Source organism: Dermochelys coriacea, chromosome 4 (genome assembly GCF_009764565.3).
Source record: "Dermochelys coriacea isolate rDerCor1 chromosome 4, rDerCor1.pri.v4, whole genome shotgun sequence".
Classification (NCBI taxonomy): Eukaryota; Metazoa; Chordata; order Testudines; family Dermochelyidae; genus Dermochelys; species Dermochelys coriacea.
The window spans coordinates 45005917-45019510 of NC_050071.1; the positions used below are offsets into that span (position 1 = coordinate 45005917).

A 13594-nucleotide genomic window follows, 5' to 3' on the forward strand; every position below is an offset into this window, starting at 1 on the left:
CAGCCCTCTGTAGAGATAGAGGTGGTTAGGGACTATTTAGAAAAGCTGGACGTGCACAAGTCCATGGGGCCGGACGAATTGCATCCGAGAGTGCTGAAGGAATTGGCGGCTGTGATTGCAGAGCCCTTGGCCATTATCTTTGAAAACTCGTGGCGAACGGGGGAAGTCCCGGATGACTGGAAAAAGGCTAATGTAGTGCCCATCTTTAAAAAAGGGAAGAAGGAGGATCCTGGGAACTACAGGCCGGTCAGCCTCACCTCAGTCCCTGGAAAAATCATGGAGCAGGTCCTCAAAGAATCAATCCTGAAGCACTTAGAGGAGAGGAAAGTGATCAGGAACAGTCAGCATGGATTCACCAAGGGAAGGTCATGCCTGACTAATCTAATCGCCTTTTATGATGAGATTACTGGTTCTGTGGATGAAGGGAAAGCAGTGGATGTATTGTTTCTTGACTTTAGCAAAGCTTTTGACACGGTCTCCCACAGCATTCTTGTCAGCAAGTTAAGGAAGTATGGGCTGGATGAATGCACTATAAGGTGGGTAGAAAGCTGGCTAGATTGTCGGGCTCAACGGGTAGTGATCAATGGCTCCATGTCTAGTTGGCAGCCGGTGTCAAGTGGAGTGCCCCAGGGGTCGGTCCTGGGGCCCGTTTTGTTCAATATCTTCATAAATGATCTGGAGGATGGTGTGGATTGCACTCTCAGCAAATTTGCGGATGATACTAAACTGGGAGGAGTGGTAGATACGCTGGAGGGGAGGGATAGGATACAGAAGGACCTAGACAAATTGGAGGATTGGGCCAAAAGAAATCTAATGAGGTTCAATAAGGATAAATGCAGGGTCCTGCACTTAGGATGGAAGAATCCAATGCACCGCTACAGACTAGGGACCGAATGGCTCGGCAGCAGTTCTGCGGAAAAGGACCTAGGGGTGACAGTGGACGAGAAGCTGGATATGAGTCAGCAGTGTGCCCTTGTTGCCAAGAAGGCCAATGGCATTTTGGGTTGTATAAGTAGGGGCATAGCGAGCAGATCGAGGGACGTGATCGTTCCCCTCTATTCGACACTGGTGAGGCCTCATCTGGAGTACTGTGTCCAGTTTTGGGCCCCACACTACAGGAAGGATGTGGATAAATTGGAAAGAGTACAACGAAGGGCAACGAAAATGATTAGGGGTCTAGAGCACATGACTTATGAGGAGAGGCTGAGGGAGCTGGGATTGTTTAGTCTGCAGAAGAGAAGAATGAGGGGGGATTTGATAGCTGCTTTCAACTACCTGAAAGGGGGTTTCAAAGAGGATGGCTCTAGACTGTTCTCAATGGTAGCAGATGACAGAACGAGGAGTAATGGTCTCAAGTTGCAATGGGGGAGGTTTAGATTGGATATTAGGAAAAACTTTTTCACTAAGAGGGTGGTGAAACACTGGAATGCGTTACCTAGGGAGGTGGTAGAATCTCCTTCCTTAGAGGTTTTTAAGGTCAGGCTTGACAAAGCCCTAGCTGGGATGATTTAACTGGGACTTGGTCCTGCTTTGAGCAGGGGGTTGGACTAGATGACCTTCTGGGGTCCCTTCCAACCCTGATATTCTATGATTCTATTCTATGATTCTATGAAATTCAAAACTAACAAAAAGAAATACCTTTACATAATGTATAATTAGATTGAGGAACTCATTGCCACAGGAAGTCATAGTAGCCAAGATTAACAAGGTTAAAAAAAGACTGGATGTTTAGAAGATATAAAATGTATTCATAGTTATAATTAATTATAATAAAAATTTGCAGAAGGGATATTAAACATCATGCTTCAGTATTTACGTCAATCTCTAATTATTGGAGACCAGGATGAGACCTAAAATTGGGGACAGATTATCCCACACCTGCCAACCCTGGGTTTTTTCCACTTTCCTCTAAAGTAGCTGGTACTGGCCACTGTCAGAGACAGGATACAGGACCACAATGACCTTGGTATGATCCATTGTGGTAATGTCTATGTTTCCATGTTCCACGTTCCTTTCGATAGGCCCTAAACACTTCTTTGGGGTATTTCCAATATGGCTCTTTCTGTCCCTACAGATAAGAATAAAATTGTAGCAGTTTCTAAATAAGAGCTAAAATGTGAAGCAAATGCCTTTGCCAAAAATTTAATAGCTACCTCTGAACTACGCCTTTAATTTAATCTCTGACTTCTTTTTAATAAAAACAATATTCCTCTCCCCCACTCTCCATTAAAAGCCATTTTGGCTTAGATCTGCGGCAAACACAAAGCAAAAGGCCCAAGCTAGGATTGTTACTGAAAAAAATTGCCATTTCATGAACACAGAGGCTACACTGTCACCACACTATGGAATTCATCACATTAAATTTCATTAATCTGTGAGGTAATAAAACCCTATATGCTGCCTATTCCGCAAGAATTAAAGAGTATTCATGCCAAACCATAAAGTTTTTTCTTACTTAATGTTTTTCAAAAGTAGTAATCCAGCAGCATGATTATCTCTTTGCTATAAGCATCAAAACTAAAATGACTTATGGCTCTAATTACAACCAGTTTTAAACATTTTTTTGCTAAAGGCACAGATGCTTTAGAATGGGATTAGCCAGAGATGCTTTGTAGTGGGATTAACCAGTATAATCTTTTCATTCACCAAAGACAGGATCTCAGTGTTGCTTTAATTCCTTTCACCTACACAACAGTTTGCACCATAATATTTTGTTGGTAACACAATCTGTTCATTCCCATTCTATAAGTGGTGATTTTTTCCTGTGGAATTAGAACAAGGGAAAGGGGGAGGAGGGGAAGCATTATGTTTACACACTGTTTTGGGATAGGTATTTGGGGACCTAAAAATCTTGCCAACTTCCAGAACTTTAGATTTTATTAGCACTGCTTGTTGTTCCTTAAAAGGTTTTAGGGCTTCATGTCAACTGAGCTAAATAAAAAGACCTCAGACCTTCCAATTAGTGTTCAGAAAAAAAACAACTACTGGTGCATTGAGACATTTTACCTGCAGAGAAATATCTGGTTTCCATAACTGAATAATCACATCCTGCTTTTGTTTATTGTGTTTTAGAGGTTTAAGATAAACAAAGTTGCTTGATTTCAGGAGAGTTTCACCAGGCATAAATTTGGCCCTCTTTAAGGAAATAATTTAACACCATGCAGACAGATTGCTGTAGTGACTTCATTGAGTTGTGTTGTGAGTGTAGCCGTCCATATACTCATTGCAAATTACAGGACTAAAGCTTTAGAACTTAAATTTTAATTATTTCACTTCTGCTTATGTCACGTTGTAACATCAGAATATGTAATTATAATGGAAATGATGGCTGTGGGGCATTGTATTTGGTTACATTGCTGCTTTTAAGGACAAAATTCTCAGTCATCTTGATGGGAGCAGGAGCAGGCACTAAGTACTGTGGGCAAGAACATCCAAAAATGTGTCCATTCCAGGTGACACTTGTAAGTGATGTGGTTTACAGCGTATTTCAACATATTTATGTCCTGCCATGGACTCTCTCCTTTCCTATTTATGGTATCGTTTCCTTTTTTGTTCTTTCGTGCCCCTCTTTTCATGTGGATGTACTCTTTCTCTAGGACAGAAAAGGTTTTTTGGGGGAAAGGGGGGTTTAGACTAATTTAGCAAATTATTCACATTTCTGTGAAAGAAATAAGCTCTGTATCAATAGCCAAGTGAAGCAGCCCTTTCCTGGCAGCAGTTAACATCTTACTTTTTCCGCCAGAAACCTCTTTATGGTGATTTGGAATACAGTCATCTCATTTGCAGTGAGATAGCTCTCTCTTTGTTAGAATGAGAAGATAGTGTTTTAGTCTAGAAGAAACTTACACCAAGCACTAAAAATGTTAAGTGAAAAAAATCTAACTACTGTATTTTAATGTCTTTACTAATGAATGGAATATATGCCTAACCCACCCACCCCAAAAAAATCACAAATTTTCCAGCCCAACGATGTAAGGATCCCCCAATTCAGTGCAGTATCCACTCACATGTTAAGCATTTAGATTCATTGATTGTGAATCTCCTCAAAAACATGAATGTTGGATAAATCAGCCAGTTTCAAAATATCAGAGAGCAATGTTGGGAGGGGAGAAGAGTCCAAAAAGAATAAAAGGAGGAGTGCAGGGAAATAGGGTCCTGGAATAGGGAAAGAGATCTGGAATGAGAAGAGCAGAAAGGACTATAGAAAACTTGCAGTGGGAAAATGGAAGGGTGTGGGACCAGATGAGTGAGTTGGATAACCTTGAAGATTTCAAAACTCCTTGGGAGCCAGTTCCTAAGGGCTGGAGGAATGAGCTAGGCAGCATTGAATTATTATCATCACTCCTGAGACATGGAGTAGTAGACCTTAAAGATGCCCATCCCTTGCTGAACCTGAGAAAGACAAAGTGATGGCATTCAGAAATAAGTGGAAGGGAAAAAGAGTCCAGAGGGTAAATGGTCAGATAGACAAAGACATGGAAGAAAACTACAATGGGGTGGGGAGAGAGAAAGTGTGTGTATCGGGGACAGAAGGGAGTTGATAGGAAAATTTTAAAAAATAGTACAATCCAAAAGGAGGAATAGAGATAATATGCCATAATATAAAGACCAAATGGAAAGAAATGAAGGGCAGAGAGGCAGAGAAGTGAGGAGAAACAGAGAGACATGAGAGAAACCAAGGGAGGTATGAAAGATTACATAAATTTAAAAATTATGTACTGTTTACTAAAAAAGCCAAACACTAGTCTGTGGTTCAAAAAAAAAAGTCAGCTGCAAAAGTTCATCTGCTAGAGCTCATCCTTGTCCTTGTATAGTTTAGCAGTTTTAATTAAAATGTTACATAATCCTAATTCTAAGTAATTTAACTATGTTTCTGTTCCAATTTCAGGCACTTAGAGAATGTGGAATCCATCTACTTCTGACTCATACTTCTGAAACAATCAGAAAGCTCAATATAGTGTGTACTGTCAAAAGGCCAAAGCCATAAATCTCATGAGTCCTTTAAGCAGTCTGAACAAAGCACCGGAAGTTACACTGTAGGGAACTGGCAGGAAGATAGACTGGATGACCTAATAAGTGTTTTCCATTAATTTCTATGAGGCTATTAATATAGACTAGTACTTGACCTTTCTAGTAAACTGTGTATCTACTGCTACATGGGTAGTCTGAAGAGCATTCAATTGCTTTTTAGTTACCTTCAAATTTTCACAGCAGTAATAGGAGGATATAGTATTGGGCAGTTTGTCCCAGGCCCTTGTTGAGGATTGAAGGTGTAAAGAACTTTCTCCCACCCCTTATATACTTCTCAGAAGGTACAGGGACGAACGCACTCCTTGCATTCAAGGCAGCACAAGAACTGATCCCTCAGCAGTTCACTTTGTCCCAAAGAGGGCTCGAAGAGACTATGGTAAGGCCATGCCTCCCCTCCCACATCACAATATCTTGTTGAACTGACTGCCCATAGAAAGTGAAGCATATTGCACTATCCATATTGATCTTCCTGTTCCTTTCATATGCAGGTGCAGAGCTCAATGTCCAGGTTCCATAACTAGAGTATGCCTCTGTATCAAGGGAGGCTAGGTATTGTAAACCACCCTCCAGATGTCCAGGTAAGCACTCTTCCACCATATGAGTTATTGTCTGCAACACTGATCGTAGCATTGAGAGGAAACTAAACCAAACAGGTGCATAGTTGCAGGAACTCTGGACAAGCCAGAGAATAGCCTGTTGATTCTGAGTGAGGATCCACAATCAAGTGGACAAAGAGGCAAATTCACTGAACTTAGTGACTGTTAGACTCTTTCCAAACAATGCCTCCATTCTATAAGAACATAGTTTTCAGCTGCTTGGAGGCACTGATTGTCCACACATGGTAAAGGGACAGTAGCATTCTTGTCCAGGAATGCATGAGCTGCCATAGCAAAGGGCTGTCATGAGATCAGCTGTGGTGTCACACTCCATTCCACAGCAGTGGAATTCTTCCCCTGAATACAAAGAGACCTTAGTGTTGGTGCTGCATATTATTTCCTGTCTGAAAATGAGATATCAGTCAGCTGGAGATATACTAGGTTGGTTTAATCTGTCACAGCTCTCCAGTCAGATTTAACAATAATGGCATCTCATCAAAGGCCTAGCAGAGCTGTGTGTGCTTGCACATACAAACTGGAGGTGGGTGTATAATTCAATATGAATGTCCAAATTCAGCTCTGTCTTAACAAGCTGAGGATGGTGGCTGCGCCTCTAGACTGCAGAGCATTATTCATCTGGAGCAAACACCAGAGCTAATACAAATGTACACAGGACCAAAGGGTCTGCTCCCCAGGGGGTTCCTGATAGGACTGAGGTGTGTGTCCCTAAACCCACTTGGGAGTTCCAGAAGTGACTCATCTCTTCAATATATTTGGATACTTTGTACATTTGTTTAAAATGTACCCTCCTTACTAAAAGCAAAGGATGTTGTAGACCTTCTTTGCACAAACCTTGTCAACAGTGGCAGTTGACAACTGAAAATAGAGAGAAACATTGTTCATCTCAGGATTGACAATCAATGTATCTTTTTCGAAAGAACACAATCATTCAAATGGCCTTGACAAATTCAAGAATTGGTCTGAAATCAACAAGATTAAATTCAGTAAAGACAAGTGCCAAGTACTATACTTAGGAAGGAAAAATCGACTACAAAATGGAGAACAACAGGTAGGTGGTAGTATTGCTGAAAAGGATTAGAGTATCATAGTGGATCAAAAAATAAATAAGAGGTAACAATGTGATGCAATTGTGAAAAAGGCTAATATCCTTTGGGGTGTATAAATAGAAGTATTGTACGTAAGACAGAGACAATTGTTCCACTCTACTCAGCACTGGTGAGGCCTCAGCTGGAATATTGTGTCCAGTTCTGGGTGTCACACTTTAGGAAAGATGGGGACAAAGTGGAGAGAGTCCAAAAGAGTGCAAAAATATGATAAAAGGTTTAGGAAGTTTGACCTATGTGGAAAAGTTGAAAAAACTGGGCATGATTAGTCTTGAGAAAAGAAGATATGAGGGGACCCAAGAACAGTCTTCAAACATGTTAAAGGCTGTTACAGAGAGGAGAGTGATCAATTGTTCTCCATGTCCACTGAAAGTAGGACACGAAGTAATGGACTTAATCTGCAGCAAGGGAGATTTAGGTTAGATATTAGGAAAAACTTTCTAACTATAAGAGTAGTTAAGTTTTGGCAGAGCCTTCCAAGGAAGGCTGTGGAAACCCCCCCTCACTGGAGGTTTTTAAGAACAGGTTGGACAAACACCTGTCAGGGATCATCTAGGTTTACTGCTTCAGTGCACCAGGCTGGACTTCATGACCTCGCAAGGCCCCTTCCAGCCCTCCATTTCTATTATTCTAAGATCTTCCCTTTCCTTAACCTCCACATGCAAAATAGATTATAAGTAGAAGTGGATGAATAATTCAAAAAGCAAATTCATGTCAAGAGTATTTGCCACATTCTAGAAATAGTTTGTGAACTTTTTTCTTCCCCCACCAGAATGTTTGTGGGAAGCAAAAGGTTTCTGAATATTTGTGCAAATGTGTACACAGGAAAATTCTCACCAAAAGTGCTAGGGTGGCTATCTTGAATTCTCATCCTGTGAGTCAGCACAGAAATCATAGCATGTATCCTACAGGGGATGTCATTCACAAAACACAAATATCAATTAATTAATAGCTAAACAGTTGAAGATACAGGGGCAAACTCTTCACTCACGTATTTCTGTTCATTTAAATTGAGAGAATTTGGACCATGGCAAATAATCCACCAGTAACCCACAGGCAGAAATATGTTCACATAAAGTGTTTGTTGAACCAATTTGAACAACAAACAAACAAAATCAAAATGTATTTACAGATAATTTCCAAACAGGACAAAAAACAATATTTTTCAAGTGCATTATTGTCTACATAGAGTTCATCTAGCACCATTATTACCAACATACCTGTTCAATTTAGAATTGTCTCCCTGCATTAAGATGAATTTTCCTTTATAGCCTCTATCATGGTATTGTTGTGCCCTCACACCCCATGACTTAACTCCCCCACATCCCGAAAGCTTCCTCACTCCAAACTCTTTTTACTGATCCAGCAAAACTATCGTATGTAAGTCCAGAGTTTTTTGTTGTTTGATTTGGAGACCTAGAGAAGTTTATAGAATAAACCACCTTCAGTTTGAGCCTCTTGAGATACAGTTTTGATTCCTTGTAACCACAGAGAGTTACAAAATATCTTACATGAGCAGTTCTTGGTGGATCAGCTATCGGGCCAAGTGAGCAAAGAGGAGATTGAATTAAATGTTAGAACTCAAAATATGAAATTTCCTCAGCAGCCCCACAATTATTTCCTCACTGCTTCCAAGTGAAGGCAGAAAGATAATTCCCCTGCAGTCTGCTCTATGAGGGCTGGGTATGCAGCTGGCAGAAATTCAAGGCTATATTTAAAGTCAGGGAAGTGAAGGTGCTGAGGATGAAGGGCTGTTTGAGGTTACAGAGAGGCTTTTTCACCCAGAAAGACTGTTTTCTGAGGGGACAAGGGAAAGGCTTTACAGAGCACTCTTTCCAAGCAATAGAATCTTAAAATATGTAAAATCTGAAGCATGCATAGAAAGAAAATAAATCTGGCATTGTGGTGGTCTCTCCTTCTGTTGTGTAGGACAAAATCTGCATTTGTACTACTAACATAAGCATTTCTTGGCTAGGAATAAAAAGGATGTCTTGGAACAATGGATGTGATTAATCAGTAGGCATTTGTGTGTGTCCAACACTGATTTACTGAAGATCTGCAAGTGATTTGACATTAATTATTTGTTTAGATTAATTTACGTGGTATAAAAGAGTGCCCATCACAATCTTTGGTCACCCCTTGACAAACTCTTAAAATATATTCAGATACTAAGTGTGAGACTAAAAATGAAACAAGAATGCTACTGCCCAATGCATTGCCCTGGTAGGAATTTTCATTCTATGTACGAAGGTCAGTGAAGGTCTCTCCTGTATAATGTTGACCCCAATTGTACAGAATAGTAGACTACAGTAAATCTATGAACTATTCATACACCAGCCTAGTTTTTCATTTATTAGTCCTGAATTTACTGATCTTAACTTAAAATGCATGTAGATTACTTAAAATGTAGTTCAGTGTATATCTTTTATAACTGTTGCCTTATTTCCCCATGAGATTTCTGGAGGGAGTATTAAACTTAATGTAATGCACTACCTGTGCTATAGCAAGATGCATAATATAAGAATTACGTGATCCTTTATATTAAAGGAGAATCTTTAAATGGTCTCAATAGAGCTGGGAGAACTCCCAGAAAACCCTTTCAGTGAATAAGGTTGTCTTTAATGAAAAGTTTTTAAAATCTTGCCAAATTACTCATAAGCCTATTCATAGTTGTTTAAAACCAACTGAGAATTTAAAAGTGAAAGAAAAATTAATTTTGGGAGTAACTGTTCACAATAACTTTTAAACATTAGATGGGGAAGGGTCTAGTGACCTGAGGATAGTCTAGTGACCTGAATGCAGATGGGGGAATTGGATACAAGAGTGATGTCATGGTGGGAGTCTGCTATAGACCACCGGACCAGGGGGATGAGGTGGATGAGGCTTTCTTCCGGCAACTCACGGAAGCTACTAGATCGCATGCCCTGATTCTCATGGGTGACTTTAATTTTCCTGATATCTGCTGGGAGAGCAATACAGCGGTGCATAGACAATCCAGGAAGTTTTTGGAAAGCGTAGGGGACAATTTCCTGGTGCAAGTGCTAGGGGAGCCAACTAGGGGGAGCGCTTTTCTTGACCTGCTGCTCACAAACCGGGTAGAATTAGTGGGGGAAGCAAAAGTGGATGGGAATCTGGGAGGCAGTGACCATGAGTTGGTTGAGTTCAGGATCCTGACGCAGGGAAGAAAGGTAAGCAGCAGGATACGGACCCTGGACTTCAGGAAAGCAGACTTTGACTCCCTCAGGGAACAGATGGCCAGGATCCCCTGGGGGACTAACATGAAAGGGAAGGGAGTCCAGGAGTGCTGGCTGTATTTCAAGGAATCCCTGTTGAGGTTACAGGGACAAACCATCCCGATGAGTCGAAAGAATAGTAAATATGGCAGGCGACCAGCTTGGCTTAATGGTGAAATCCTAGCGGATCTTAAACATAAAAAAGAAGCTTACAAGAAGTGGAAGGTTGGACATATGACCAGGGAAGAGTATAAAAATATTGCTCAGGCATGTAGGAAAGATATCAGGAGGGCCAAATCGCACCTGGAGCTGCAGCTAGCAAGAGATGTCAAGAGTAACAAGAAGGGTTTCTTCAGGTATGTTGGCAACAAGAAGAAAGCCAAGGAAAGTGTGGGCCCCTTACTGAATGAGGGAGGCATGCTAGTGACAGAGGATGTGGAAAAAGCTAATGTACTCAATGCTTTTTTTGCTTCTGTTTTCACTAACAAGGTCAGCTCCCAGACTGCTGTGCTGGGCAACACAAAATGGGGAAGAGATGGCCAGCCCTCTGTAGAGATAGAGGTGGTTAGGGACTATTTAGAAAAGCTGGACGTGCACAAGTCCATGGGGCCGGACGAATTGCATCCGAGAGTGCTGAAGGAATTGGCGGCTGTGATTGCAGAGCCCTTGGCCATTATCTTTGAAAACTCGTGGCGAACGGGAGAAGTCCCGGATGACTGGAAAAAGGCTAATGTAGTGCCCATCTTTAAAAAAGGGAAGAAGGAGGAGCCTGGGAACTACAGGCCGGTCAGCCTCACCTCAGTCCCTGGAAATATCATGGAGCAGGTCCTCAAAGAATCAATCCTGAAGCACTTAGAGGAGAGGAAAGTGATCAGGAACAGTCAGCATGGATTCACCAAGGGAAGGTCATGCCTGACTAATCTAATCGCCTTTTATGATGAGATTACTGGTTCTGTGGATGAAGGGAAAGCAGTGGATGTATTGTTTCTTGACTTTAGCAAAGCTTTTGACACGGTCTCCCACAGCATTCTTGTCAGCAAGTTAAGGAAGTATGGGCTGGATGAATGCACTATAAGGTGGGTAGAAAGCTGGCTAGATTGTCGGGCTCAACGGGTAGTGATCAATGGCTCCATGTCTAGTTGGCAGCCGGTGTCAAGTGGAGTGCCCCAGGGGTCGGTCCTGGGGCCCGTTTTGTTCAATATCTTCATAAATGATCTGGAGGATGGTGTGGATTGCACTCTCAGCAAATTTGCGGATGATACTAAACTGGGAGGAGTGGTAGATACGCTGGAGGGGAGGGATAGGATACAGAAGGACCTAGACAAATTGGAGGATTGGGCCAAAAGAAATCTAATGAGGTTCAATAAGGATAAGTGCAGGGTCCTGCACTTAGGATGGAAGAATCCAATGCACCGCTACAGACTAGGGACCGAATGGCTCGGCAGCAGTTCTGCGGAAAAGGACCTAGGGGTGACAGTGGACGAGAAGCTGGATATGAGTCAGCAGTGTGCCCTTGTTGCCAAGAAGGCCAATGGCATTTTGGGATGTATAAGTAGGGGCATAGCGAGCAGATCGAGGGACGTGATCGTTCCCCTCTATTCGACACTGGTGAGGCCTCATCTGGAGTACTGTGTCCAGTTTTGGGCCCCACACTACAGGAAGGATGTGGATAAATTGGAAAGAGTACAACGAAGGGCAACGAAAATGATTAGGGGTCTAGAGCACATGACTTATGAGGAGAGGCTGAAGGAGCTGGGATTGTTTAGTCTGCAGAAGAGAAGAATGAGGGGGGATTTGATAGCTGCTTTCAACTACCTGAAAGGGGGTTTCAAAGAGGATGGCTCTAGACTGTTCTCAATGGTAGCAGATGACAGAACGAGGAGTAATGGTCTCAAGTTGCAATGGGGGAGGTTTAGATTGGATATTAGGAAAAACTTTTTCACTAAGAGGGTGGTGAAACACTGGAATGCGTTACCTAGGGAGGTGGTAGAATCTCCTTCCTTAGAGGTTTTTAAGGTCAGGCTTGACAAAGCCCTGGCTGGGATGATTTAACTGGGACTTGGTCCTGCTTTGAGCAGGGGGTTGGACTAGATGACCTTCTGGGGTCCCTTCCAACCCTGATATTCTATGATTCTATGATTCTATGATACCAATGAGTTCTAATCCCAGCTCCGATATTTACTGTCTTTGAGCCTGCACAACTCACTTAACCTTTCTGCCTCTGATCTCCTGTCTGTAAAAGACATCATTATACTAACTTACCCACTTGACATGAGTGTAATGAGGATTATTTAATGTCTGAAAAGGATTTTGAAGATGAAAAGAACTATGTACAAAGCTCTAACTATCATTTGAGAACTCTAAAGTAGCCCAGGAGAAGCCAGAAGGGCTTGTTACCACAGATTGAAGGGGTGGAGCAGTAATACAGTATGGAAGGATACGTGGGAATTTCAAAAAAGAAAAGCAGCAGGGAGTAAAGGAGGGAGATCCTGAAAAGACTCAATCTCTTATTTACAGAGATCCTGGACATAAGCTTGTGTTACCCTTAGTGCTGGAGGAATAAGAAATTCTGCCAATATATGTGTAATGTGAACAATATTTTAAAATACAAGTTTTCCTTCCTATGAGAAGCATTTTCCAAACCCTTTATTGGTTTCTTGCATTTGTTCTCTACTGTTCTCTGTCCTGCTTTTCCTATTTTTCCTCTGTTTGATACTCTTTCTTCCCTCAGGCTGTGCTCATCCCTCTGGTGTTTCTCTTTCAGGGCAAAGCTCCAGATCCAATTGAAGTCCATTGGAATTTTGCTACTGAGTTCAGCCAAAGCAGAATTAAATCCTGTTTCCATTGTATTATCCCCCCTTAAAACCATTAGTTAGTTACAATTATTTTTTTCCAGTTCAGCTCTGGGGTAGAGTTTTCCCTGAGATGTATACACTGGACATCTCTGTGCAAAACACTTAGTGGGAATACAATAAATAATTCTGCAGTTTCCATGTTGTCTGATGCAATGGGGTTCTTCCTTCAGGAGAATTTTCCTTGAGATTAGCAAAAAGAAAAGGAGTACTTGTGGCACCTTAGAGACGAACAAATGTATTTGAGCATAAGCTTTCGTGAGCTACGGCTCACTTCATCGGATGCTGTAGCTCACGAAAGCTTATGCTCAAATAAATTTGTTAGTCTCTAAGGTGCCACAAGTACTCCTTTTCCTTTTGTGAATACAGACTAACACGGCTGCTACTCTGCAACCTTGAGATTAGAATTCCTTGGATGGCGGGCTTACTTTCTACCTCTACCTTCCTCCCCCACAAAAAATTAGAACATGCAAGAGGGCACTGCATGTCACCCAAAAATGAAGGGCAAGAGACAGGCTACAAATCATTCACTCTTAAACACATCAATAGTAAGTGGGGAATCAGGTTTCACCAGCAACCAGAGATGCCAGGGAGATGCTAGGTGTTGCCAACTCTCAACATTTTATTTCACATCTCTGGTACTTAATGGTTTCTTAATGCTGCAACTCCTGGAATCAGGTCATTACTTAAGAAGTTCAGCTTTCATTCTTAAAATAAAAAGTGAATTTCTAGATCATACAGTTGCAGAGAAAAGCCTG

The 13594-nt window shown here is 41.6% G+C and overlaps 1 long non-coding RNA gene across 1 annotated transcript in view; it reads left to right on the forward strand.

Annotated features, from left to right (window-relative positions):
• Window positions 1-13594, forward strand: part of LOC122459966 — an 89835-nt gene that overhangs the window by 19584 nt on the left and 56657 nt on the right. The window contains exon 2 of the long non-coding RNA XR_006280960.1: window positions 5520-5609. This is a non-coding gene — a long non-coding RNA (uncharacterized LOC122459966). The remainder of the gene's footprint in view (window positions 1-5519; window positions 5610-13594) is intronic.